This window comes from Nycticebus coucang, chromosome 8, assembly GCF_027406575.1.
Source record: "Nycticebus coucang isolate mNycCou1 chromosome 8, mNycCou1.pri, whole genome shotgun sequence".
In the NCBI taxonomy this organism is placed as follows: domain Eukaryota; kingdom Metazoa; phylum Chordata; class Mammalia; order Primates; family Lorisidae; genus Nycticebus; species Nycticebus coucang.
In genome coordinates, this window is record NC_069787.1 from 17,719,702 (window position 1) to 17,746,741 (window position 27,040).

The 27,040-nt window shown below is 39.4% G+C and overlaps 1 long non-coding RNA gene across 1 annotated transcript in view; it reads left to right on the forward strand.

The window, feature by feature from the left end:
• Nucleotides 1-26,510, forward strand: part of LOC128591666 (uncharacterized) — a 138,745-nt gene extending 112,235 nt beyond the window's left edge. Inside the window, exons 2-3 of the long non-coding RNA XR_008381620.1 lie at nucleotides 25,921-26,078; nucleotides 26,401-26,510. This is a non-coding gene — a long non-coding RNA (uncharacterized LOC128591666). The remainder of the gene's footprint in view (nucleotides 1-25,920; nucleotides 26,079-26,400) is intronic.
• The last annotated feature ends 530 nt before the right edge of the window (nucleotides 26,511-27,040 follow it).

Here is a 27,040-nt window from a genome sequence, read left to right on the forward strand (position 1 = left end):
AGACAAGAAACACTCAATGGTAGTTACGACTTTAAGGAAACAGGTTAGGTATGTTTCAGCCAGAGAAGGGAGGATGAGTCAGGGAAAATAAGCTAAACCACTGGAGAAAACACCCGTTAAGGTCACAACCTCAAGACTCAGGCCCGCTAAAACACTGAGATTGAATTAGAAGATTATAGAATGCTTCCCTTCTCCTACCCTTAGCACCACATTTACAGGACCCCAATAAAATAATATTAGATTATATTGCAAAATGAAATAATAATAGGGTATCATATTTAGTGTTTTTGCTAAATAAGTAGATTACAACTGCTCTTGACACAGGGAGGGAATGCAGGTAACTATGTAAAATAACAGTTACGTTAATTTTGTCCACAGTAGTAACCATTTTACTGTGTATGTATTTGTAGTATTATGTTGTATACCTTATATACAATAAAATTTAAGAAAATTAATAACAGTAATATAATGTTTTAGTGATTATAGCATATGGATCAGGGAAATGAATAATAACAATGTCACAAAAGACAGAAGGTATGAACAGAGAATAATTTAAGCTATCTGTACTGTATGAGAAGAGCATAGTGTTATATGAAGGTGATAATAGATTTAAAATGTATATTATATACTGGATATAGTGCTTCATTTTGAAAAGATGAAGAAGTTCTGGATGATTATAAAACAAGGCAAATGTGCTTAATACCAGTGAACTGTACACCAAAAATGGTTAAAATTATAAAATGTTTTGGTAAGCATATTTACCAAAAATGTTCTAAAACCTAAGAAGTATATTGTAAACTCTAGGACAACCACTAACAAATACTTAAAAAGAAGTATAATTTATTTATTAAAAGAGAAATAAAATGGGGTGGCGCCTGTAGCTCAAGGAGTAGGGTGCCAGCCCCATATACTGGAGGTGGTGGGTTCAAGCCTGGCCCTGGGCAAAAACTGCAAAAAAAAAAAAAAATAGAAAAATAAAATGGAATTATGTAAAATGCTCAATTAAGACCAGAGAAGGCAGAAAGGGGGAGGTGAGTAACAAAAACCAAATATGCACAGAAAGTTACAAATATGGTAGAAATTATGTCAGTAATCACTTTGAATGTGACAGTCTAAATATGCCAGATAAAATAGATTGTGAGAATGGATTAAGAAAGCAAAAATAAAAACAAGATCCAACTATATGTTATCTCCAAGATATCTACCTTTAACTATAAAGACTTCAATAGTTTAAAAGTAAAGGGTTATAGAGAAAAACATATCATGCTAACAGTAATGAAAAGAAAGTTGAAATAGCTGCATTAATTTTAAACATAGCAGACTTCAAAACAAAGAAGGTCATCAGGATGAAGGAGGGCATTACATAATGATAAGGGGGTCAATTCTCGAAGACAAAACAGTGTATGCACCTAAAAGTGGACTGTAAAAATACATGAGGCAAAAACTGACAGAACTAAAAGGAGAAATAGACAAATCCATTTTTATAGTTAGAGAGTTCAACACCCCTCTGTCAATAATTCATAGATCAAGTAGGAGAAACTCAGTGTGGATATATATGACCTGAACAGTACTATCAATCAACTTGATCAAATTAACATTTACAGACTACTCCAACAACAGCAGAATAGACATTCTTCTCAAACTCACATGGAACTTTAAGATAGACCATATCCTGGACTATAAAATGCACCTAAAAAAGCATACTAATCCTACAGAGTATATTCTCAGACCACAATGGAATTAAACAGTAACCAATAACAGAAACATAACCAGAAATTGCAGAATATCTTAAAATTAAGCAGTACATTTCTAAATCACATGTGGAACAAAGAAATGTCAAGAGAGATGTCAAAGTACTTTGAACTAAATGAAACTTGCCAGATATATGGAATGCAGGATAGCAGTGCTTAAAGGGAAATTCGCAGCATTATATGCATATATTAGAAATGATTAAAAAAATCTGCAATCAATAACTTGAGCTTCTAGTTTAAGGAACTAGAGAAGGAAGAACAATTTGAGCCTAAAGTAGGCAGAAGAAAAGTTGTAATGAAAATCAAAGGAGAAACCAATAAAATTGAAAATAAAACTAGAGAAAATCAACAAAACCAAAAACTGATTCTTTGAAATGATGACTTCTTGAGATAGTTCAAATTGTGTTCCGTTACAACCAAAATTTTTTATTAAGCTATCCACACTTATGCCCATGTTCTAAATTTTCTGTTTTCTCTTTCCCACCGGTACCTCTCACTGTCTGTAGAGAAGATTTTTCTGATGAATGGGCTCATAATCATATAATACTGATTATATGTTAATCAGGATCGTTGTACAGGATATGATGCAGGTGTTCAATAGATACTGGTTTAAAAGATAAATGAATTATTTATGTTTTAAACAGGGACCAATGGAATTAATAAAATCATCTTGAATGATAGAAATTTGGAAGCTACAGAGAAGATTGATGAAGTGGTGTATTATGGATATTCTTCAGATTCAGATTCAAATTATATAGATTAGGCCACTTCCAGAGACCAATTCCCCTCCAAAATTAGATTTCCAGGCTCATATTTATTATTAATATTTACTGTTTCTCCCTAGTTCCAGGTTGCCGATGACATTTAATATCATCTGTGGTAAGCACGTAATAATATACTGGACAACTAGATCTACTGAAGTCCAGAGTTGCATGAATGAGAGCAAGAGGGGGATGGTTGATCCACCTAGAGCTTTGCCACAAACAGAAAAGTAGCTCCGCCTGGTGGCCAAGGAGAGTGCTACCATTGTAATTATCTTTTTTTTTTATTAATATTAAATCATAGCTGTGTACATGAATGCGATCATGGGGCACCATACACTGGTTTTATAAACAGTTTGACACATTTTCATCACCGTGGTTAACATAGCCTTCCTGGCATTTACTTAGTTATTGTATTAAGACAATTATATTCTACATTTACTAAGTTTCACATGTACCCTTGTTAGATGCACTGCAGGTGTAATCCCACCAATCACCCTCCCTCTGCCCATCTCCCCGCTCCCACCCCTTCCTTTCCCTCTTCCCCATATTCTTAGGTTATAACTGAGTTACAGCTTTCATGTGAAAACCATAAATTAGTTTCATAGTAGGGCTGAGTACATTGGATACATTTTCTTCCATTCTTGAGATACTTTACTAAGAAGAATATGTTCCAGCTCCATCCATATAAACATGAAAGAGGTAAAGTCTCCATCTTTCTTTAAGGCTGCATAATATTCCATGGTGTACATATAGCACAATTTATTGATCCATTTGTGGATCTATGGGCACCTGGGCTTTTTTCATGACTTAGCAATTGAGAATTGGGCTGCAATAAACATTCTGGTACAAATACCTTTGTTATAATGTGATTTTTGGTCTTCTGGGTATATACCTAGTAGAGGAATTATAGGATTGAATGGCAGATCTATTTTTAGATCTCTAAGTGTTCTCCAAACATCTTTCCAAAAGGAATGTATTAATTTGAATGCCCACCAGCAATGTAGAACTGTTCCCTTTTATCTTAAAACCCATCCACTTTCTGAAATTTAGCTCAAATGTTCCAATAATTTCAGTTCCTTTATTAGGCCTAATGGTATGACCTTCTTATTGGTTTCATATGCCATCCTTTTATTTAATTATACTTGTAAATGGTAAATCAACTATTCCATTGTATAAATGGTTCTCGGTAGTTCCTCTTATAGGTAAATCAACTTAGAAAATTGGCTATAAACCTAGGGCCCATCTATTTTGCGTAAGTGGTAATCATAAAGAATCTAGTTAATTAGTGAAGGCTGCATCAATAAAAGAAGGCAAAAAATGTTTTCTGAGTTTTTTTTTATCTCTCTGCATCTAAAAGTTTTATTTCTTTGACAAAGGGCTTTGTTTTTAATTTTTAACAGTAGAGGATTAAGTTAGATATAAGCAATTGTTTCTCACTAAGTAGACTGCTAATTTATAAAATGTGTTAAGCAAATTTACATAGTTTTAAAAAACATGAAACACTAAATTGTCAAAGTTGTATTATAATAAAATAAATCACACTGCTTTATGATCATGCAATTTAATAAGTATATGAAATTGTAAGAAATCTCATTTGCAGTCTGGAGTAAAAATAACTGCCATTTATAACTCCTGTGTGCAAGACACTATATTAATGCTTAGGGTAACTTAATTCTCATGGCAGTGCTGTAATAACTGAGTATAGGTGCCTCAATTTAACAGATGTGTAAATACATTTTGAGATATTAAGTTTCATGTCTAAGATAGTAAACTGAGATCAAATTTATAATAGCTATGTCTTACTCCAAAAGTCATACCATCCCAAATACTATAACTTCAGTGAAGTTGAATGACATTCATTGAGAACTTATTAACAAGTAAGTTTGCAGTGAACATCATTTAATGAACAAATAAATGTTTATTAAGCACCTACTATGTGCTGGGCCCTAATATAGCTACTGAGGGTGTAGCAATTAATAACAGAGACTTGGCCCCAATACCTATACTCTAAAGGAGATGAAAAATTTACTCCAGAAACAATTTAGGAGAATACAGTAGTCAGAAGCTAAACATTTTTGGAAAGTTAGTGTGAGAAAGGGCACAGAGTTGAAAAGTTCATTTCCATTTGGTAACAGGAAATGGGGAGTACAAACAGTTACATGATGGCTTTCATTTTAGCTGTTCTCAGACCACTGTCAAGGCAAATCTGAGCTCTTTCATTAATATAGAATCTTTTAATAGAGAAGACACAGCCTCCATGGTACTGGACAATCTGTAGTATAAAATTTTTAGAACTAGTTTAGAGATTCTCAGACTCTGCCAAACGAATATGTTCCATCCCTAAATTGGAATAATTGCTGGGGTTTTGCAATTTCTAGAAAATATAACTTAATGGACAACATTTTCACAATTTTAAGCTTTTCTTTGCCAAAATTTTCTAGCCTTTTTGCACCTGCTACTGCTTGTCTGCTAGTGAGTGCCAGCTGATGACAAATGAAATGAATTCGTAGCAAGCAAAAGTTAATGCAAACAGCCAATCACTCTTAATTCAGCAGCAATTTTTTATGGATGTGTGTGTTTGTGGTTATGATTTTATATTGTGGCATATAATAGACCCACATTTTCTACCTAAAATTATTCCCAGAATTAAATATATCAATATTTCATGGTGTTCTATGAGGAATATAGTATCTTTCATGAATCTATGATTAGGAACTCTTTTTAAAAGATTGTTTTTGTGGATCAAGCACTGGATATGGAAATTACATCCTCTGGTACATATACCCTGCTAACCCCTTAGCAGGGGACGGAGGGGGATAGTTGAGCCCCTTAGGTCAAATTTCTGCAACAACTCAGAGGATAAAATTGTGAAGGAATACTCGGCCTTTCCATTGGGCCATACTTTACCAGTAAGCAAGATAGCTGTGCCTTGTCAGGACTGCAGACACGCCCATTTCCCCCTCTGTCCTGCACCCATGCTGGAAGGGCACTTTTCCCACCACCAGTTTGACTTCTTCCTTCCATATGATAAAAGTAAGAAGCTGAAGTGTGAGGGCCAGGCCACATCTTCAGGTTCAATTCCAATCTGGTTTTATCCAAAAGGCCTCCCACTGGAATTATTTGTCAAGTCACTACCAATCTCTTTTCCTTGGAATAATTTCTTGCATTGACAGCCTGGAGGAAAAGAGGTACCCATGTCTGACTCAGCGACTCAGCTCCCTGAATTCTTTTTTTTTTTTTTTTTTTTGAGACAGAGTCCTCCGTAGAACGCTGTGGCATCACAGCTTACAGCAACCTCAAACTCCTGGCCTCAAGTGATTCTCTTGCCTCAACCTCCCAAGTACCTGGTACTACAGGTGCCTGCCATATAATGCCTGGATATCTTTTGGTTGTAGTTGTCATTATGATTTGGCAGGGCCAGGATGTATTCGAACCTGCCAGCTCCAGTATATGTTGCTGGCGCCCTAGCCACGGAGCTATAGGTGCCAAGCCAGCTCCCTGAATTCTTAAAACCAAATATTTACTTTCTTTTCTGCCAGAGGAAATCATGTAAGTGTGAGCCACATCATGTCCTCCAATTTCAATGCAGCCATTGGCTGAGGGCAGGAGGCCCCTTCCTCTGAAAGTGCTCTAGTTAATGCTACCAGTGAACTTTTAATGACTCGATTGAATAGGCTTGCTAATCCCCTGTGTTATTTGATCTTTCTAGATCGTGTAGTATTATAGACCACTCCCTGTATTAAACTTCTCTTCCTTTAATTTCACACAGCATTATCCCTAGTATCTTCATACTCAACAACCACGAGCTTTTGTTACTGGCTTCTGTCCCTTTGTATTTCTTTGTAAGGCCTTGGCCTTAACCCCATTCTTCTCACTCCACCTGCAGTCCATATGTGTTCTTATCCAGTGCAGGCATTCAACTACATCCTGGAGACAAATGGTTTCATAAACCACATCCACAGTGCTGATATTGCTGTTAAGCTACAGGCCGGTTTCATACGTATCAACTAAGCCTCTAACTGGCTATCCCACAGGTACTCCAAAGTGAATAAGTCCAAAATAGAGCCTAGTAACAGCTCACCTACCTTCTCTTAAATTCCTCATCCTCCTGCATTTCTCAATGATGATAATGATGATGTTAATGAAGGAAAGCAGAAAGCAATATATCTGTAAATACACTCAGGCCTAAGTGCTTTATGTAGGTTAAATCGTTTGGTTTTTACATTAGTCTTCTGAGGTAAGTACTATTACTATTCTCAATTTACAGATATTGCAATGGAGGCAAAGAAAGTTATTTTGCCCAGAAATAGACAGCACCAAGGTTGGAGCCAATGGCTGTCATTTCTACCATGCATACCACTTCTCCTTTCCTCAGAGGATGGCACCACTACTAAGCCGTCACCTGAGAATGAACCTAGACACCTCGTTCTTCTTCAGTACCCACTCGGCCACTACTGGGGGTTCTTACTTATACTCCTGGAAGAGAGGTTTATAAAGAAGGGAGAGAATGGTCCTTCCATTTAGCTTAAGTTCTGCAACATGATATATATTTGAATAAACATTTAAAATCACTTATAATTTTTTTAAATCTCATATCCCAGCCTGGGAATTCATGTGCTATTTCTGAACATTGTTCAGATGTGTGTTCTGTATAAGCATGATCAGCATAGGAAATGACATGAGAATGGTGCTCTAGTACAGAGTGGAGTCCAGACTTGTGCTTACACAACTTGCACTTATGTGTTATTCTGTGGAATGTTTTCCCTTAACACACAACACAGAGCAAAGGGTGGAGCCCTTTAAATTCTCTCAATACTGCCACAGGTAGGCTCAGTGCAGTAGGATTACAATGTAGGATACAAAACGTCCTTATTAATAAAATCCTTTTGGAGTGTGTTTTCAAGCAAAACCTGAGGCCAAGTTGTATTGACCAATGTGCCCTTGCCATGGCTGTCAAAGTGATCAGATCCAGTTTAAAAATAGGTAAGTTATCTGCACAGACATTTTGCCACAGAAAACATATAGATGGCTACCACACATAGGAAAAGCTGTTCTACCTCATTAGTCTTCAGGGATGTGCAAATCAAAACCACAATGAGGTGCCCACTAGGACAACTATAATCAAAGTAACACATGATAAATGCTGGAAAGAATGGGAAAAAATTGTAAGACTCACGCACTTCAGGTGGGGATATAAAAGGGTGTAGCTACGTTGGAAAACAGTATGATAATTTCTCTAAGAGTTAAAAATGGAGTTATCGGAGGGGGAGACAAGATGGCGGACTGAAGCCAGCTTTCAACAAAGGCTCCCGTCCAGAAGGAGAGTTAAGGGACAGGAATTTAGTAAGTATCCTGGTGGACTTGAGCCTCACCAAGAGAGAAGGCTGAAGAACGCACATCAACACCGCTGAGGCAAGTTGTGATCACAAGGACGCAAACAAAAGGTACAAAATCCACCACCAAGCGGACGGGAGTCCCCCTCCCCCATGAGACCGGCTCTGGAGCCCCACAATTGAACAAGCAGGCAAAAATTAAAGGCCCTCCCACTACACTCCACGGGAGAGACCTTCTAAAAACTGGACCTACCTCCCCTACTGGGGTGCCGTGGCGTTCTCCTGCCGGACATAGGGCTGAATAAAACTTTGGGAATCCTTTGCCGGCAACCCTGAATCCCCGGCGCTCCCCTCCCGCCCACTGAGGTCTGGAGGCCTGTCCCCCAGGACTTCGGATCCTTGGGTGATTTCTCAAGGGGAGTGGACAGTCCCCGAGTTGCGACTGGTCAGCATTGACTCTGAGGCGCGCCGAGTGAGGAGAGGGCACCGGGCTGAGGGGGAGTCACGCCTCACGGCACTTCCCTGCGGTGCAGTGCACCAACCCTCCCCGGGCATAGGGGGCCCAAGACTGAATCAGACTCTGGCCTCCCCGCTGAGAGCTGAGAACCCCTACTCTCACTCGGGGTCTGAGGGCCTATCCCCCAGGAGTTCGGCTCCTTGGGTGATTTCTCGAGGGGAGTGCACAGTGCCTGAGCTGCGTCAGGTCAGCGCTGACTCTGGGACACGTGAGCGAGGAGAGGGCACTCCCCTGAGGGGAAATCAAGCCTTGGCGGCACTTCCCTGCGGTGCAGTGCAGGAGCCCTCCCCGGACCGTAGTATTGCGTGAAACTGAATGAAACTCTAGCTTCCCCCCGCCCCACTCCCAATCCGGGTCTGGGGGCCCATTCCCCAAGAGTTCTGATTCTTGGGGGATCTCTTAAGGGGTGTGGACCCAGCACAAACTGCGGCCGCTCAGTGCTGACTCTGGGGCGCGGGACAGAGGAGAAAAGGGTCGCCTGAGTGCCCACACCAGAGCAGCAGTTCCCTGGAGGTAGATCAACAGCCGTTTTTTCTTTAACGGCAGAACGCTCACTTCTGGATATTCTGAGGCCACACCCCCTGTCTCCCTGGGCAACCAGAGGAGGCCACCGGTGACACGGCTCACAAACCCAGAAGCCTCCAGGGCGGGGCCGACCCAGAGAGGTGTTCAGACGCAATTCTCCAGCAGCAAAGACGTTTGAACTCAAAACAGCCCGTCTCCTGTAGGCGACGACAGGAACAGAGACAGAACCTCACAAAGTTGTCTGTTCTGTTCTGTTCTGTTAGCAGCATCCATCAGGGACGGGGCTAAGCCTGAGTGAACACCTCCTTCCCATCACCTGCATCAAACACTCAAAGATGTCAGGCCCCATCTCTTCCTGCTAGATAGCGGCAGTCTGCGGGGGCCTGGCAGACTTCCTCGCGATTCAGGCAGGTGCAAACCCCTGGAGTGTCTGTTCACTGCAGGCAACTGGGTTAGCCATCTGCAGAGATACCAGTGACTGGGTCCGACGGAGGGGCAAAGTGGGGAAGGAGACGTCAACCTTCCCAGACTGCTCTGTTTGCGGGGTGGCTCCTCCTGACTCCACGCTGCACTGGGGTGAGCTGTCTCAGAGGAGTCACCAGGCCCCTGTGATCCAGTTCCCAGAGACCTCTTGAACCCTTCCACCTGAGACAAGTGCCGATTGAGACAGTTGATTCGGACCTTTTGAACTGGGCTAATAGACTGAGGACTTTTCAGGTGGTGCCCTGGGTGTGCGATTGTAGGAAGGTTTGATTCTCCTTTTCCAACTGGGGCCAGAGGTGGGCAGGCGGGGTGACTTAATTGCTGATTTTTCCACACAGCTGAGACTTCAAGCCAGAGTAGAAGTTGCAATAGGATCGAACAGAAACCAGCTGAAAACAAGACAGAACCACTTTGCTCCACCACACCAGACAGGGCCCCAGTTTCTCAGGCCACAACACTGTACGGGCCCTCGATAAAACCCCAGGGGAAAAACCAAAGGGAGTAAACCATGGGGCGGAATCAGCGGAAAAACTCTGGTAACATGAATAACCAGAATAGATCAACCCCCCCAAGAAAAGATACGGCAGATGTGATTGAAGATCCCATTCATAAACAACTGGCTGAGATGTCAGAAGTCGAATTCAGAATTTGGTTTGCAGACAAGATTAATAAAATGGAATTAGGAATTCGAGGAGAAATTCAAAAACTGTCTCAAGAATTTAACGAATTTAAAGACAAAACCACCAAAGACTTAGACACACTGAAACAAGAACTTACAGCCCTCAAAGATATGAAAAATACAGTAGAATCCCTCAGTAACAGAATGGAGCAAGCAGAAGAAAGGATTTCTGACATTGAAGATAAAGTCTTCGAACGCTCCCAATCTCTCAAAGAGGAAGAGAAATGGAGAGCAAAAACGGATCACTCACTCAGAGAGCTCTCAGATAATTCGAAAAAAAATAACATAAGGGTTATAGGAATTTCGGAGACTGATGACGTGGCAGCCAAGGGCACAGAGGCCCTTCTACATGAAATTATGAAAGAAAATTTTCCAGACATGCCTAGAGAATCTGAAATTCAGATAGCAGACAGCTTCAGAACCCCAGCACGATTCAACCCCAATAAGCCATCTCCCAGACATATCATAATTAGCTTCACTAAAGTTAACATGAAAGAGAAGATTCTCAAAGCAGCCCGGCGAAAGAAAACTATAACGTACAAAGGTAAGAATATTAGAATAACTGCAGATCTCTCTGCTGAAACTTTTCAAGCAAGAAGAGGCTGGTCATCAACTTTTAATCTCCTAAAGCAAAAAAACTTTCAACCCAGGATCTTGTATCCAGCTAAACTGAGTTTCATCTATGATGGAGAAATTAAATACTTCAATGACATTCATATGTTGAAAAAATTTGCCATAAGTAAACCAGTTCTTCAGGATGTTCTCAGACCTATCCTCCACAATGACCAACCCAATCCTATACCACAAAAGTAAACTCACTCAGAAACTTCGGATCAAACTCCAACTTCCACACTGGCGAAAGGATTAAAAATGTCCACTGGACCTTTGAAAAACTCGATACCCAAAATTCCACCAGACTTATCCTTACTCTCCATCAATGTGAATGGCTTAAACTGTCCTCTAAAGAGGCATAGGTTAGCTGACTGGATACAAAAACTTAAGCCAGATATTTGTTGCATACAAGAGTCACATCTCAACTTAAAAGACAAATACAGACTCAGGGTGAAAGGATGGTCATCCATATTTCAGGCAAATGGTAATCAGAAAAAAGCAGGTGTTGCAATTTTATTTGCAGATACAGTAGGCTTTAAACCATCAAAAGTAAGGAAGGACAAGAATGGTTACTTCATATTTGTTAAGGGTAATACTCAATATGACGAGATCTCAATTATTAATATCTATGCACCCAACCAGTATGCACCTCAATTTATAAGAGAAACTCTAACAGACATGAGTAACTTGATTTCCTCCAGCTCCATAATCGTTGGAGATTTCAACACTCCCTTGGCAGTGTTGGATCGATCCTCCAGAAAGAAGCTGAGCAAAGAAATCTTAGATTTAAAACTAACCATCCAATATTTAGATTTAGCAGACATCTACAGAACATTTCATCCCAACAAAACTGAATACACATACTTCTCATCAGCCCACAGAACTTACTCCAAAATTGATCACATTTTAGGTCACAAGTCTAACCTCAGTAAATTTAAAGGAATAGAAATTATTCCATGCATCTTCTCGGACCATCATGGAATAAAACTTGAATTGAGTAACAACAGGAATCTGCATACCCATACAAAAACATGGAAGTTAAATAACCTTATGCTGAATGATAGCTGGGTCAGAGATGAGATTAAGAAAGAAATCACCAATTTTTTGGAACAAAATGACAATGAAGACACAAGCTATCAGAACCTCTGGGACACTGCAAAGGCAGTTCTAAGAGGGAAATTTATAGCACTGCAAGCCTTCCTCAAGAGAACGGAAAGAGAGGAAGTTAACAACTTAATGGGACATCTCACGCAACTGGAAAAGGAAGAACATTCCAACTCCAAACCCAGTAGAAGAAAAGAAATAACCAAAATTAGAGCAGAATTAAATGAAATTGAAAACAAAAGAACAATACAACAGATCAATAAATCAAAAAGCTGGTTTTTTGAAAAGGTCAATAAAATAGATAAACCTCTGGCCAACCTAATCAGGAAAAAAAGAGTAAAATCTCTAATATCATCAATCAGAAACAACAAAGACAAAATAACCACAGACTCATCAGAAATCCAAAAAATCCTTAATGAATATTACAAGAAACTTTATTCTCAGAAATATGAAAATCTGAAGGAAATAGACCGATACTTGGAAGCACGCCACCTTCCAAGACTTAACCAGAATCAAGTGGAAATGTTGAACAGACCCATATCAAGTTCAGAAATAGCATCAACTATACAAAACCTCCCTAAAAAGAAAAGCCCGGGACCAGATGGTTTCACGTCAGAATTCTACCAAACCTTTAAAGAGGAATTAGTACCTATATTACTCAACCTGTTCCAAAATGTAGAAAAAGAAGGAAGACTACCCAACACGTTCTATGAAGCAAATATCACCCTGATCCCCAAACCAGGAAAAGACCCAACAAGAAAAGAAAATTATGGACCAATATCACTAATGAATATAGATGCAAAAATATTCAACAAGATCCTAACAAACAGAATCCAGCAACACATCAAACAAATTATACATCATGACCAAGTTGGTTTTATCCCAGGGTCTCAAGGCTGGTTCAATATACGTAAATCTATAAATGTAATTCAGCACATAAACAAATTAAAAAACAAAGACCATATGATTCTCTCAATTGATGCAGAAAAAGCTTTTGATAATATCCAGCATCCCTTCATGATCAGAACACTCAAGAAAATTGGTCTAGAAGGGACTTTTCTTAAACTGATAGAGGCTATCTACAGCAAACCCACAGCCAATATCATATTGAATGGAGTTAAATTGGAATCATTTCCACTCAGATCAGGAACCAGACAAGGCTGCCCATTGTCTCCATTGCTTTTCAACATTGTAATGGAAGTTTTAGCCACTGCAATTAGGGAAGAAAAGGCGATCAAGGGTATCCATATAGGGTCAGAAGAGATCAAACTCTCGCTCTTCGCAGATGATATGATTGTGTATCTGGAAAACACTAGGGACTCTACTACAAAACTCCTAGAAGTGATCAAGGAATACAGCAGGGTCTCAGGTTACAAAATCAACATTCATAAATCGGTAGCCTTTATATACACCAACAACAGTCAAATTGAAAAAGCAGTTAAGGACTCTATCCCATTCACAGTAGTGCCAAAGAAGATGAAATATTTGGGAATTTACCTAACAAAAGACGTGAAAGATCTCTATAAAGAGAACTATGAAACTCTAAGAAAAGAAATAGCTGAAAATGTTAACAAATGGAAAAACATACCATGCTCATGGCTAGGAAGAATCAACATTATCAAAATGTCCATACTACCCAAAGCAATATATAATTTCAACGCACTCCCTATTAAAGCTCCACTGTCATATTTTAAAGATCTTGAAAAAACATTACTTCGTTTTATATGGAATCAGAAAAAACCTCGAATAGCCAAGACATTACTCAGAAATAAAAACAAAACAGGAGGAATCACACTACCAGACCTCAGACTTTACTACAAATCGATAGTGATCAAAACAGCATGGTATTGGCACAAAAACAGAGAAGTAGATATCTGGAATAGAATAGAGAACCAAGAGATGAATCCAGCTACTTACCGCTATTTGATTTTTGACAAGCCAATTAAAAACATTCAGTGGGGAAAAGATTCCCTATTTAACAAATGGTGCTGGGTGAACTGGCTGGCAACCTGCAGAAGACTGAAATTGGACCCACACCTTTCACCATTAACTAAGATAGACTCTCATTGGATTAAAGATTTAAACTTAAGACATGAAACTATAAAAATACTAGAGGAGAATGCAGGGAAAACCCTTGAAGAAATTGGTCTGGGTGAGTATTTCATGAGGAGAACCCCCCGGGCAATTGAAGCAGCTTCAAAAATACACTACTGGGACTTGATCAAACTAAAAAGCTTCTGCACAGCTAAGAACACAGTAAGCAGAGCAAGCAGACAGCCCTCAGAATGGGAGAAGATATTTGCAGGGTATAACTGTGACAAAGGTTTAATAACCAGAATCCACAGAGAACTCAAACGCATCACCAAGAAAAAAACAAGGGATCCCATCGCAGGCTGGGCAAGGGATTTGAAGAGAAACTTCTCTGAAGAAGACAGGCGCACGGCCTTCAGACATATGAAAAAATGCTCATCATCTTTAATCATCAGAGAAATGCAAATCAAAACTACTTTGAGATATCATCTAACTCCAATGAGACTAGCCTATATCACAAAATCTCAAGACCAGAGATGTTGGCGTGGATGCGGAGAAAAGGGAACACTTCTGCACTGCTGGTGGGAATGCAAATTAATACATTCCTTTTGGAAAGATATATGGAGAACACTCAGAGATCTAAAAATAGATCTGCCATTCAATCCTGTAATTCCTCTGCTGGGCATATACCCAGAAGACCAAAAATCACAACATAACAAAGATATTTGTACCAGAATGTTTATTGCAGCCCAATTCATAATTGCTAAGTCATGGAAAAAGCCGAAGTGCCCATCGATCCACGAATGGATTAATAAATTGTGGTATATGTATACCATGGAATACTATGCAGCCTTAAAGAAAGATGGAGACTTTACCTCTTTCATGTTTACATGGATGGAGCTGGAACATATTCTTCTTAGTAAAGTATCCCAAGAATGGAAGAAAAAATACTCAATGTACACAGCCCTACTATGAAACTAATTTGGGACTCTCACATGAAAGCTATAACCCAGCTACAACTTAACAATAGGGGGAAGTGGGAAAGGGGGGGGTGGGTAGAGGGAGGGGAATCGGTGGGATCACACCTGTGGTGCATATTACAGGGGTATTTGCGAAACTTGGTAAATGTAGAATATAAATGTTTTGGCACAGTAACTGAGATAACGCCGGAAAGGCTATGTTAACCACTGGGATAAAAATGTGTCAAATGGTTTATGAAGTGAGTGTATGATGCCCCATAATCATATCATTGTATACAGTTATGTTTTAATAAAAAAATTAAAAAAAAAAAATGGAGTTATCATATGACTCAGCATTTTGTTTATAGGTATATGCCCAAGAGTAATGAAAACATATGTCCAGACCATCAAGATCCATGAATGTTCATAGCAGTAGTATTCATAATAGCCCCAAAGTGGGCACAAGGCAAATGCCCATCAGTGGATAAATGAATAAACAAAATGTGGCACCCCTAGAATAGACCATTGTTCTACCATAAGAAGAAATAAGTAGTGATACCTACATAGATAAATGTTGAATGTATGACACGAAGTAAAAGTCACAAAAGATCATATACAGTAGAACCTCCATAGCTGACCACCTCCTTACGCTGACATGATTTTCATAGACTGGACATGCACCACCTGTGCATATCAGCACAGTAGGCCTAGTTCTTTAAGTTGACTACCTTTGTGTGCTGACCAGTTTGTCACAGTCCCTTGGGTGGTCAACATACAGAGGTCCTACTGTATTGTATGATTTTATTTATATGAGATGTCAGAACAGGCAAATCTATAGAGACAAAAAGTAGACCAGTGGATGCCAAGGACAGAGGGGAGGAGGCACTGAGGGTGACTGCCAAAGGGTACAGAGTTTTGGGGGGACTGTGATGAAAGTTGATTTTGGTGATGGTTTCACAACTTTGCAAATATACTGAACACCACTGAATCACATATACTCTTTAAATTGGTGGACTACACTGTGTGAAATATAGCTCAAAACTTTTTAGAAAGTAGAAATGCTAGTAAATGGAGACTTGAAATGGAGTCCAGGATACAAGTGAGAAAGGGATGATTTTTACACAGGACAGCCTTCCACCTTTAATGGCAACTCTCTGCCTTCGTCTGAGAGGATGTTGTTTGTGCACAACTGGGTCTGTTATGGCAGCAAAGGATGGCAGCATCCTCACTTCAGCATTTGAACACAATTTCTTTTCAAGTGTAAAAAAGAAAATGGCCTTTTGACTGGCTCTACCCTAATGTGATTTTTATCATTCCCATAAAAAGAAAATGTGCTGCAAGTAATCATTTTGTATATTCTAGAAGCAAAAATCTAGCATGAGTAGGCTCTACACATGAGTTATGATGGAATGAGTTGTGGAAATTCTTAATTGATTCCTTCATTGAAATTGCATTTATAAACAACCATATTTGTCAGAACTCTTTAAGTGACAGAGAACCAAGTCAAAACAGCTATATCAAGAGATGGAAGAATTAGAATGTATTAGATTATATACATGGGGAGTCCAAGGGTGGATTTCTTTTCTGGATACAGGGACTTAGAGTATGAGAGCTCTGTGAAACTCCCTCCATGTTTGGCCCTGTTTTTCTTTGCCATCTTGCCCCCTCCTGCCTCAGGGAAGCTCTTTCCACATAGTGGGACGATAGGTCTACATGTTTACATCTTGTGAGACAGAAATAAGAGCAGGCTGTCTCTCCAACTAGTTTGGCCAAGGCTGAGGACAGAATCTGATTGGTCTGAATTTGCTCACTTGCCTGTTCCTGAGCCAGTCATCATTCTAAGAGGGGAAATTACATTAAAATTGGTCCACTGTGGTTTACATGCCCACTTCATGAGCGCTGGGGTGGGAGTGGGGATGTCAGGGATAGATGGAAGAGCAACCCAGAGAAAAGGAGGTGCTGTTACCAGGAAGGAGAATTGAATACATGCTGAGCAGACAAAACCCACCGCAATGCCCGTTGTACACAGGTGCTTCACAGCTGGGTTCTGGGGCAGCACCACACAGAACCTCCCCCTGAGAGGGCTGACCAGCCTGGGCTCCAGTGTTGTCTGCCTGGAGCCTACCACCTTGCCCGGGCCTACATTGCTGTGTGACAGTTCCCTTTACATTTCTCCTTCTATCTTCTCTTTTCCTTCTGGAATCATTTCTCATCACAGGAAAATGACAGACATTTGATGAACTGCAAATGCAGACAGGGAACATCATCCATGTGCTATTCAAGAACAACTAAATTAGGTATCACAATACGCTCCATGAAACATTTGAAATGGTGCAATCAAATGAGAGGTTTATTGTTCCAAAAACACTAATGATACATCTATACATGTCTCAAATTGTTGTTTTATGCAAGTAGTTTATAATACCAGCTGCTGTGTTTGATGAACTGCTCTTTTTTTTTTTTTAATCTTTGACCCAAGTACTTCAATCAAAGATTCATTCTATTATAAACTCCAATGAATTGCCAGCTGGCAAGTTGGCCAGCCAAGTCTTGGAAAATACATCTAAGAAAAACCACTTGAATCAAGTTCCTTTGAGTCTAAAAAATGTTGTCAACCTGAGTGAAGAGAGAAATTCTCTGAATTATCTCCAAGGTCCAGATGTGTAGAAAAATGGCAAGTGTTTATGCATGTCAAACAGACCCAAATGTGTAAGTCTTATGAGTTAAGTATAGAAGTTGTTCTGTTTTTTGTTTTTTTTTTTTTAATGGAACTCAATGTCTTGATCACTAACTGTAAAATACAGTAGAGTGAGCCCAGCTGCTATCAGGAGTCAAGGAAAACTACCACGCTATAGTTGTGTTATGTGGTTAGTGAGAGCTGCACTGAAAATGTTTTTTGAGAGCCCAGTGTTTCTATGCTGTGCTCTCAAAGCCATCTATGACTTAATTTGGTAAAGGAGAAGTCATTCTGAATTGTCCAACTATCTGTAGGCCTTGGTGTTTGGGGAGGAAATGAAGAAACTTAAAAACACTGATCTCCATCATGGAGAATGACCTGCTATTACTGGTAGCCCAAAGACTGAGACAACTTGAGTAGTCTGAGGAAGCTACTAATGTGTGGCTTCAGGGACTGCACCAGAAGAAAGGGTGACCCCAAAGACAATATGGGCATGTGATGTCTCCAGATGTGGTCAAGGTAGGGAAAGTTGTGCCACCCTGAGACCTCTCCAACTTGTTTTGAAGGAAATGGTGAGCTCACTGGGGAAGACCACACCCAGTACATGGTACCTGTGAGGGTGATCCAAAAGTGATCCATCTTAGAATACAATCCCTAAATGCCACTTTTAAAGGCTTTCTTTTTCTATTTCAAAATATTAAGTGTTTTTGTTACATGCATAGCTTTTGTAATGCTTGAATCAGGGCTGTAAGTGTGCCCATCACCCAAATAGTATTCATTGTGCCTGCAAGGTAGGTTTTTGCCCCTTCTCTGTCCCCACCCCTTCTGCCACCTGCTTGACTTTCAATGACTTTTACTTTTCTCTGTACACACGTGTGCTCATGAGTTAGTTTATTAGAGAATACATATGGTATTTGTTTTTCCATTCTTGGGATACTTCACTTAGGGTAATGGTCTCCAGTACTATCCAAATTGCTACAAAGGAATTAATTCATCCTCTTCGTGACAGAGTAGTACTCTGTGGCATACATATACCACATTTGTTAAACCACTTATGAATTGATGGTCACTTGGGTTGATTCCATATCTTTGTAAGTGTGAATTGTGCTTCAATAAACATTTGAATGCAGGTGTCTTTTAGATAAAATGACTTATTTTACTTTGGGTAGAAACCTAGTAGTGAGTTTTCTGTATCAAATGGTAGATATACTTTTAGTTCTTTGAAGATTCTGCATACTGTTTTCCATACAGGTTGTACTAATTTGCAGCCCTACCAACAGTGTATAAGTGTTCCCTTTTCTCCACATCCGCATCCACACCAGCATCTATTGTTTTTGGACTTTTTAATAAAAGCCATTCTGACAGGGGTCAGATGATATTTTCTTGTAGTTTCAATTTCCATTTCTCTGATGATTAGTGACATTGAGTATCTTTTCATGATTTTTTTCCCTTTTTTTTTTTTGTTTGTTTGTTTTTTGGCCATTTGTCTGTTCTTCTACATTTTAATGGAGTTGTTTGTCCCTTTTTTTTGTTTGTTTGTTTGTTTTTTGGCCATTTGTCTGTTCTTCTACATTTTAATGGAGATGTTTGTTTTTCCCTTGCTTATTTGTTTCAGTTACTTGTAGATTCTAGATATTGTTATCACTTAATCAAATGGATAGTTTGTGAATATTTTCTCCCACTCAGTATGTTTTCTATTTCCTATTTTACTCAGCTATGCAGAAACTTTTAATTTAACCAACTCTCATTTATTTATTTTTGTTGTTGCTATAATTGCCTTTGAGGTCTTAGCCATAAATGCTTTGCTTAGGCTGATATTAAGAACAGTTTTTCCTAAATTTTCTCCTAGAATTTTTATGGTTTCAAGTCTTATATTTAAGTCTTTTATCCATTTTGAATTAATTTTTATGAGTGGTGTGAGATAAGGGTCCTGTTTCATTCTTCTGCACATGACTACCCAGTTTTCCCAGCACCCTGTGTTGACTAGAGCTCATTTTCCCCAGGGCATGTTGTCTTGATGATACTCCAATCCTGAGATTCCTGAAGGTAGGAGACTGGACGGGGTTCTATAGACTCTATCAGTAGGTGATAACCCTCCTTTTATAAAGCACTGTAGAGTTACATAATACTTTCACATGTCAAGTCTCATTTAATCCTGACAAAACACCTACAAAGTAGTTGGGATCCCCATTTTTCAGGTAAACCTAACCCTACAGAGATAAAAATCCATGAACAAACCTAGTAGCAAAGCCAAGTTTGGTACCTTCACTATGTATCCGAAGTCCTCTGCCTTTTCCCACACTGACATTTATCTCTGGATCTAGCTGTATTTGGTCAGCCCTCTGTATCCATAGGTTCCACATCCATGGATTTTAGCAACCATGGATTGAAAATGTTTGGAACAAAAAATATCCGCAAAGGTCCAAAAAGGAAAATTTGAATCGGCTTCATGCTAACTACTATGTTGAACCAGTGTGAATGAAGGGATATGTAGACATTGTAGTAGGTATTATAAGTAACCTAGAGATGACTTCAAGTATAAAGAAGGATGTGCATAGCTCATATGCAAATACAACACCATTTCAAATCAGGAACTTGAGCTTCTGTCAGGGAGTCCTGGAATAAATCCCCCACAGTCACCAAGGCGTGACAGTATATCCCTTTTCTTCCTTATCTACTCAGCATACAGTCCTGCCACTTACCTCTATTTCTTTTATCTTTTCCTTAGTTTGGCCACTGCCTTTTATCACTAGGATTAAAATATCGCCTTTGCTTCCAGTCTTGTTCCCTTCACCCTTAGCTCAACAACTGGATTACTTTTCAAAAACCCAAATCCAATTATGTCATTTTTCTTTATAAACCCATTATTCTTACCATTTGTGTCAAACCTAAACTTCTTCAAGGTCTAGTATTTCTCTATCCTCCATTCCTATACCATTCTTTTCTCTAGCCATATTGATCCACTTCAGCCAATCCCACTCATTCTCACCTCCAGAACTTTGCATGTGTTTTTCCCTCTGCCCTTTATTTGGTATGTACTCATCATTGAGATATTCCTTATACTTAATTCCACTTTAAAAGCCTTCCTTAATCTTCCTCTTCCATTATCCCATTGCATTTAATACCTTTGTAACTCTTATCATATTCTGTTGAACTTGCCTTTTGTCTCAGGTAAATGAACCTTAGTTTCTGTAGCATATAAACACACAAAAAAATTAATTTCCTTTTGTTTTAAACATAACTTGAATAATGCAGATGTCCAATGAGTAGCCTTCTACTTGGGGATTTAAGAACCTAGACTCTGTTCATCTTGTGATTTTGTCATTATCAATAAATACCTTCCAAGGTCATGGCAGAAAAGAAGAGAGGTAGAGAAATGAGACCTCATTTCTTACCACTGAAAATATGTCATATAAAGAAAGTCATGTACTTTTTATACAAAAAATACAAATACATAAAATTATACCTACAATTTCATATCTCACATATCATAGCATGGGTAAACTCATTACTTGTCCTCAAAAAGAATGATGCAAGACCCAGGAGGTGCTCAAGTCCAATCATAGAATCTGTGTCTGTGTGTGTGTGTGTGTGTGTGTGTGTGTGTGTGTGTGTGTGTGTAGGAGGATGTCTTTGAACCCCATGTTGAGAGCTGCAGTGTAGGACTACATAGTGGGTCAGAAAAAAATTATTTTTGCTTTGGTTTAGTGAAAAAAAAAGTTTTTGATCCAAACATACTTCTTATTTCTGGGAGCACCACACAAAGTAGCCGCCTTGCCCTCATGTTGAGACACTCCTTCCTCTGTAATACAGGCATTCCCTTCATTCCTCTCTCAGTGCCCAATACATGTAGAAGCTGACTTTATGAGTAAGCTGCTTAACTCATCCACAGAACCTTAAAGTGCTTAGCACACAGTAGGACACACTAATCATATCTTGAACAGAATGAACTGGACCCATTGAGTGTTGGCACTCTACAACCCAGATATGGAGGTAGATCAGCTCAATGTCTACCCTAGAGAGAAAACCCAACACAGTCCAGTCATGGCTGAGGGGACATTTACATACCAGAGTGACTGATTCCCACCTGAAGGGGGAAGGTGGGCTCCATCTAGGAAACAAATGGAATGGTCCCCTTTTGGTGCTAAGCATAAATTAAATTTTGCTATCTGCCAAAGCCAAAAGTTTACACTGCTTTTGTAGTTTTTTCCAAGCCTTAAAGAAAAGAGGCCATTTGTTTATGCACTACAACTTCATGAAAAATTTTTGCTCCATATTGTGATTATAACACCTAATTTCCTAATTAAACATGCTAATTTTGAGTCATTACCTCACATAACTACAAGGCACAGAAGTATAATTATGCAGTAAAAAGCCTTTATGAAACTTTAGTAGGAAAGAGAGCTGGCTGAGGAGACAGCTGCTTAGAGAGAACAAGAGCAGAGCTACCTAGGGACCTACTGTGTCTGAATTGACACTGGGTAACAATTACAACCTGGCTCCACACTTAAGTTTCTCAATTTTTAAATCTGAGAAAACCTCCTTCTGTAACCAGGGGCACAGTAACAAAGTCACTGCCTGTTGAAAGAGGAAGAAGAACCTCTTTATGGACCAAAGGGATTCTGCTCACTTCTAGGAGGAAAATACAACAAGCCAGAACCTTTCATGGGGGTCCCCTTGAACTCCCCCCATCATCTTTCACCCACTAAAGGAGGGTGACTCAAATTTCCTGATTTTTTATGAAGCAAGCTAGAAGCAGATCAGAGAAGGAAATGGAAGATTAGTAGAACGGACTTGGCAAAATAAAAGGGATAGAGGTATAAAAATAGTGGAAGAAAATCCCTAAAGCTCAGACTTAAGAGCATGGTGATTTGGGATAGAGGAAAATGTAGGAAGGAACTTAGGGTAAGTGTTGCTGGACAGTATGGATAGGGTCTCTTTAATGTTTGCTTTTTCAGGAGGCACAAGCAAGGATGGAGATTTTTTTAAACACCTTTCCAAGATGGTGAGGCTGTGTTTCTTAGAATGCAACTTTGCATAGAGCTGGGACGACATGAGGCTCACATCTATACCCTTTCCTCTTACCCATACTCATTCCTATGAAACACGTATCTTTTGTTTCTCTATTCTTTTCCTTCCCATGCATAACCTACTCACCTTCAGCATATCTACTCACACATACATATATCTTTCTGTGGGGGCTATGTGTGTATGTAAATTATAGTGACTTTTTCTATAAATCTTCATTGTTATCCCAACTATTCCTTCCTCCATGATTGCCATATGGTGTAAAACCTTCGATTCAACTATCTTTTTCCTGTTCTCTTAGCTTCTGTTCTCTCTGCTCACCATCCTCAAATCTATTCAGTGAGTCTTTATTTTTCTAATTAGTAGACCAAAGTTCAAGGCAAGTAAACACTTAAACTGAAGCATATAAGAAATTGATAGAGAGGTTGAAAATGTGTCCTGTGAACTGACTGAGGTACACCCACTGTAAAGTTCCATAATTATGGTCCTGAATTCCAGGCAAGATGCTGTGTAATCCTCTCATCAAATTGTGAATTTAAAATGCTACCCATGAGCAAAAGCATCAGGTTAGATTGTTTTTCCTGTTTCATATTACATGCTTAACTAAGGTTCTAGCTTGGCAGCCATGAATTAAATTGCGTCATATCAAGGTGACTAAAGAATTCATGGTGCAGTGTGGGATAGATACTTGGATAGCACTTTGTCATGATTTTGCTCCTGGTTCTTTGTTCTTGTGAGATAAGAGACCAGCTAAGTCTTATGTCTCCCCAGAAGAATGGTACAAAATCAGGGTCTCTTTTAATTATTGAGGGAACTCACAGGCTCAGTGATTTATTCTCCCAGAGTGAAACAGAGAAAAAACTACCCAAACCCTCATATAATCAGGCGAGGTAGCACAAGGAAACAAACAAAACCACCAACAGCCAACCAGGGCATAACCTGGCCAGCAATAATTTCTTGAAAGAGAATAGATGTTTCTCTGGAAAATTCATTCTACTTCATACGGAAGGAAGAACAATTTTGAAATGGTTATACAATATACAAGAAAATGTATTCACTATAGAACATTTCTTAACTCACAGTCAAAGATCCAGAAAGATTTATTGAATGAATATTTTTGAAAAAATCAAATGTCATTATTATTAGTCAATGGCTTAAATTTGTCCCTTAAACTCTGTGCTTCTTATGATAAATTCCATATATAATTCCATATGCTTCGTGGAAGTGCGGGAAATGCTTTCTTCATAGGCCACAAATGTAGAAAATTCTCCTAGGCTTTGATTCTTAAGTTCACTTTTTAAAAAGTTGTGTTTTTTTTTTTTTAATTTTAATGTAATTTTAGGCTTAGAGAAAAGTTGCAAAGTAGTGCAGAGAATTCCCACACAGCTTTTCCTCAGCTTTCCTTACATTACTATCTGCTGACAGAATCATCGAAAATTAACCTTCTATATTACAGTTAAACTAAATGGGATCAAACCTGAGAAATTAACCTTCTATATTACTGTTAAACTAAATGGCAGGGTTTTTTCCGGATTTCACTAGTTTTTCCAGTAATGTCTTTTGTGCTGTTGTTGCTCCAGAATCCAATCTAGGATCTCAACTTGTATCCAGTTGTCACATCTCTTCAGTCTCCTTCAGTCTAAGACAATGTCTTTTTCTTTGTCTTTATGACCTTGATGCTTTTGAAGAAGGCCGGTCAGTTGTGTAGAAAGTTCCTTGATTTCTGTTTGTCTGATATTTTCTCATCATTAAACTGAGGAGGTGCTTTGGGAAGGACACCAGCAGGTGGTGTGCCCGTCTCTGTGTGTCAGGTAGGGGACGCTCGGTGTCTGCAGGTACTACTGGACGCTCACCCCCATCACTTGTCTAAGGTGGTCTCTGCCAGCATTCTGCACTTTTAGTAACTATGTTCCTTTTGTCACTACCAAATATTTGGGGGATATCCTGGAAATATGCAAAAACTCTGTTTCTGTTTACACTTTTTAGCATCCGTCAGGGGATCTTGCTGGCAATAATATTATTGTATGTCACAATGCTTTTCTGTTGCTCTCATTTCATGTATGTTTATTAATTGGGATTCTTTGGAAGAATTGCCACTTCTTCCCCTATTTACTTGTTCAGTCATTTATTTATTTATTTATTTTTTCAGAGACAGAATCTTACTTTGTCACCCTTGGTAGAGTGCCGTGGTGTCACAGCTCACAGCAACCTCCAGCTTTTGGGCTTAGGCGATTCTCTTGCCTCAGCCTCCCGAGTAGCTGGGATTACAGGCGCCCGCCACAACGCCCAGCTGTTCAGTCATTTATTTATATCAGCATGGGCTAATGTATTTTTTTTTTTATTCTTTAGGTTAACTTTAGCCAATCAGAGCTCTTCCAGCATCTCTTGAACCCTTTCAAGGTGCCCTTCTTTTTTTTCTTTTTTCTTTTGTTTTTTGTTTTTGAGCCCTTCCTCACTGGCACTTTAGGATGCTCCAGGGTCACCCGTGTTTTTTCTGTTCTCGGCCTGGAATCAACCAATTCACCAAAGCACCTCTGCTTAATTTTATTAGAGAATGGTGTTGGGAATGGTGCTGCCAAATGTTAATAACAAATTTATTGTTATTGACGCTGTCTTTGCCAAGTCAATGCTTCAGGAGGTCTTCCATCCCAACCACCCCCACCCACACATAAATATCACAGACCCTGAGCCTCAAACATAAACAACACATTGACACCTAGTGCTATTTACCTAGAGGAATATTTTTTAAAAATTGACAACCATTATGGCAAGGCTAGCCACTGGTCAGATTAGATGGCAGCCTCCACCCAGGGGCAGGACCCTGGACTCTCCCACTTGGACAGGCATTCCATCTTCCAATAGTAGGTCATGAGGAGATCCCGGAGAGTGCAAGGTAGACAGGGTCCCATGGGAGAGGTCATGGCAGCAGCTTGGGCCCCCGGGGCAGGTGCTAAGGAAATTCAGAGCAACAACAGTTTCCAACCAGTGGGGTTATTTCTGCATTTTAAGTATCAGTAGAGACACACGTGCACAGAGCAGCTGATTATCAATCTCGCTCTTTTGCTCTTCTTACCTTACAGCACCAGCCCCCTGCAACCTGGACACTAGCCTTATCTGGGGTCCTCCATTCGTGTCATTTTAACCTTCCAGCTGAGAGCCAGAACTCTGTAGTTGGTCCAAACTGCATTTCAATCCAGTTTCTTCCACACACCAGCTGTGTAATCCTAGTCAAGTTATATGAGTTTTCTGAGCTTCAGTTTCCTCAAAGGGGATAATGAGAACACCCGCCTCACACCACTGGGTCTGTTAACCACGAAAGTACCCAGCACATGGTGAATTCTTAACAGTTCCTCTATTACTGCTACTGCTATTGCTACACGTAGTAATTATAAAGGTTAGACTAAATGTTAGCCATTATTTGATTTATCATTGAGGATTTTTTTTTAATCTTGCACAGAAGCAGCAAACATGTCAGAATTCAGTATATTCCCTACAAAAGGGAGAGAACTCTTGTATTCTGTCGAGATGCTGATGTAACACTGAGATGGAGATCTCCACTTCCTTTTATTAATTACCTGGCATATTGGACACAACTAATCAACTTGGCATGGAAAGGTAAGATAATGAAATTGTGCTCTTCTTTGTCTTTTTAAGCCAGGGACAGCAACTGCACAGGGGAAATCCTACCTCTCTCAGCATGATCAGGTAAGCTATTAATTAGTTTTAATGCTGCAAATACCTTGGGGACTATTGCCGGGCTTGTACCATGTGTGATTACAGTCTGGAATACTGGAGGCAAAAATAATCTTAAGGATAATATAGTTCAATAAACTTGTTTTGCTCAAAAGATAATTGGGGCTTAGAAAAGCAAAGTGACATTCCCAAGGTCTCACAGCCAGGTAGTATGTCTACCTTGGAACCCTCCCCTTTCTTTCAGATAATTCATCCTGCAGATAATTAATTACTACTCACCATGCAGAGGTGAAAATTTTGTCCTGATGGGGCTACATGTGTGCCAACTTCTGTGTAGTATCCCATGTCTTCCAACTGGTGGCATCCCGACAGGTGAGCTGAGAAGAACTCATAACGGTGATAGCCATATCCTTTCAGCTTCCAGAAATGTTCATTTATTTTATTGTCACTATACACCTGTGATCCTTATTCTCTAGATGAGAAAGCTTAAACTCTAGGATCAGGGATTTAGGATGACTTAACTCCTCCTGTAGTAATCAAGGAAGACTTCGTGGAAACAGTAGCATTTGAGCTGGGACTTAAAGCCTAAGTACAAATTTACCCATTGGCCCAAAACAAAAATGCAGAGACATTCCAGGTAAAGATATAGTGGGAACAAAAACAAGTGGTGTATTGGTATTTTCATCAACAAACTTCCCCTCCTGCTTTGATTGAATATATTAAATACGGCATGAGAAGTAGCATATCATAGAGACATTTTTATTGGCCATAGAATTTCAAAGTTTTATCAAATGGTTAATGAGCAAGGATTGTGTACATTTTGTGGTTACAACTTTAACTAATGAGCAGGAGGGAATTGGAATTTTATCATCCAGTGTCCATAA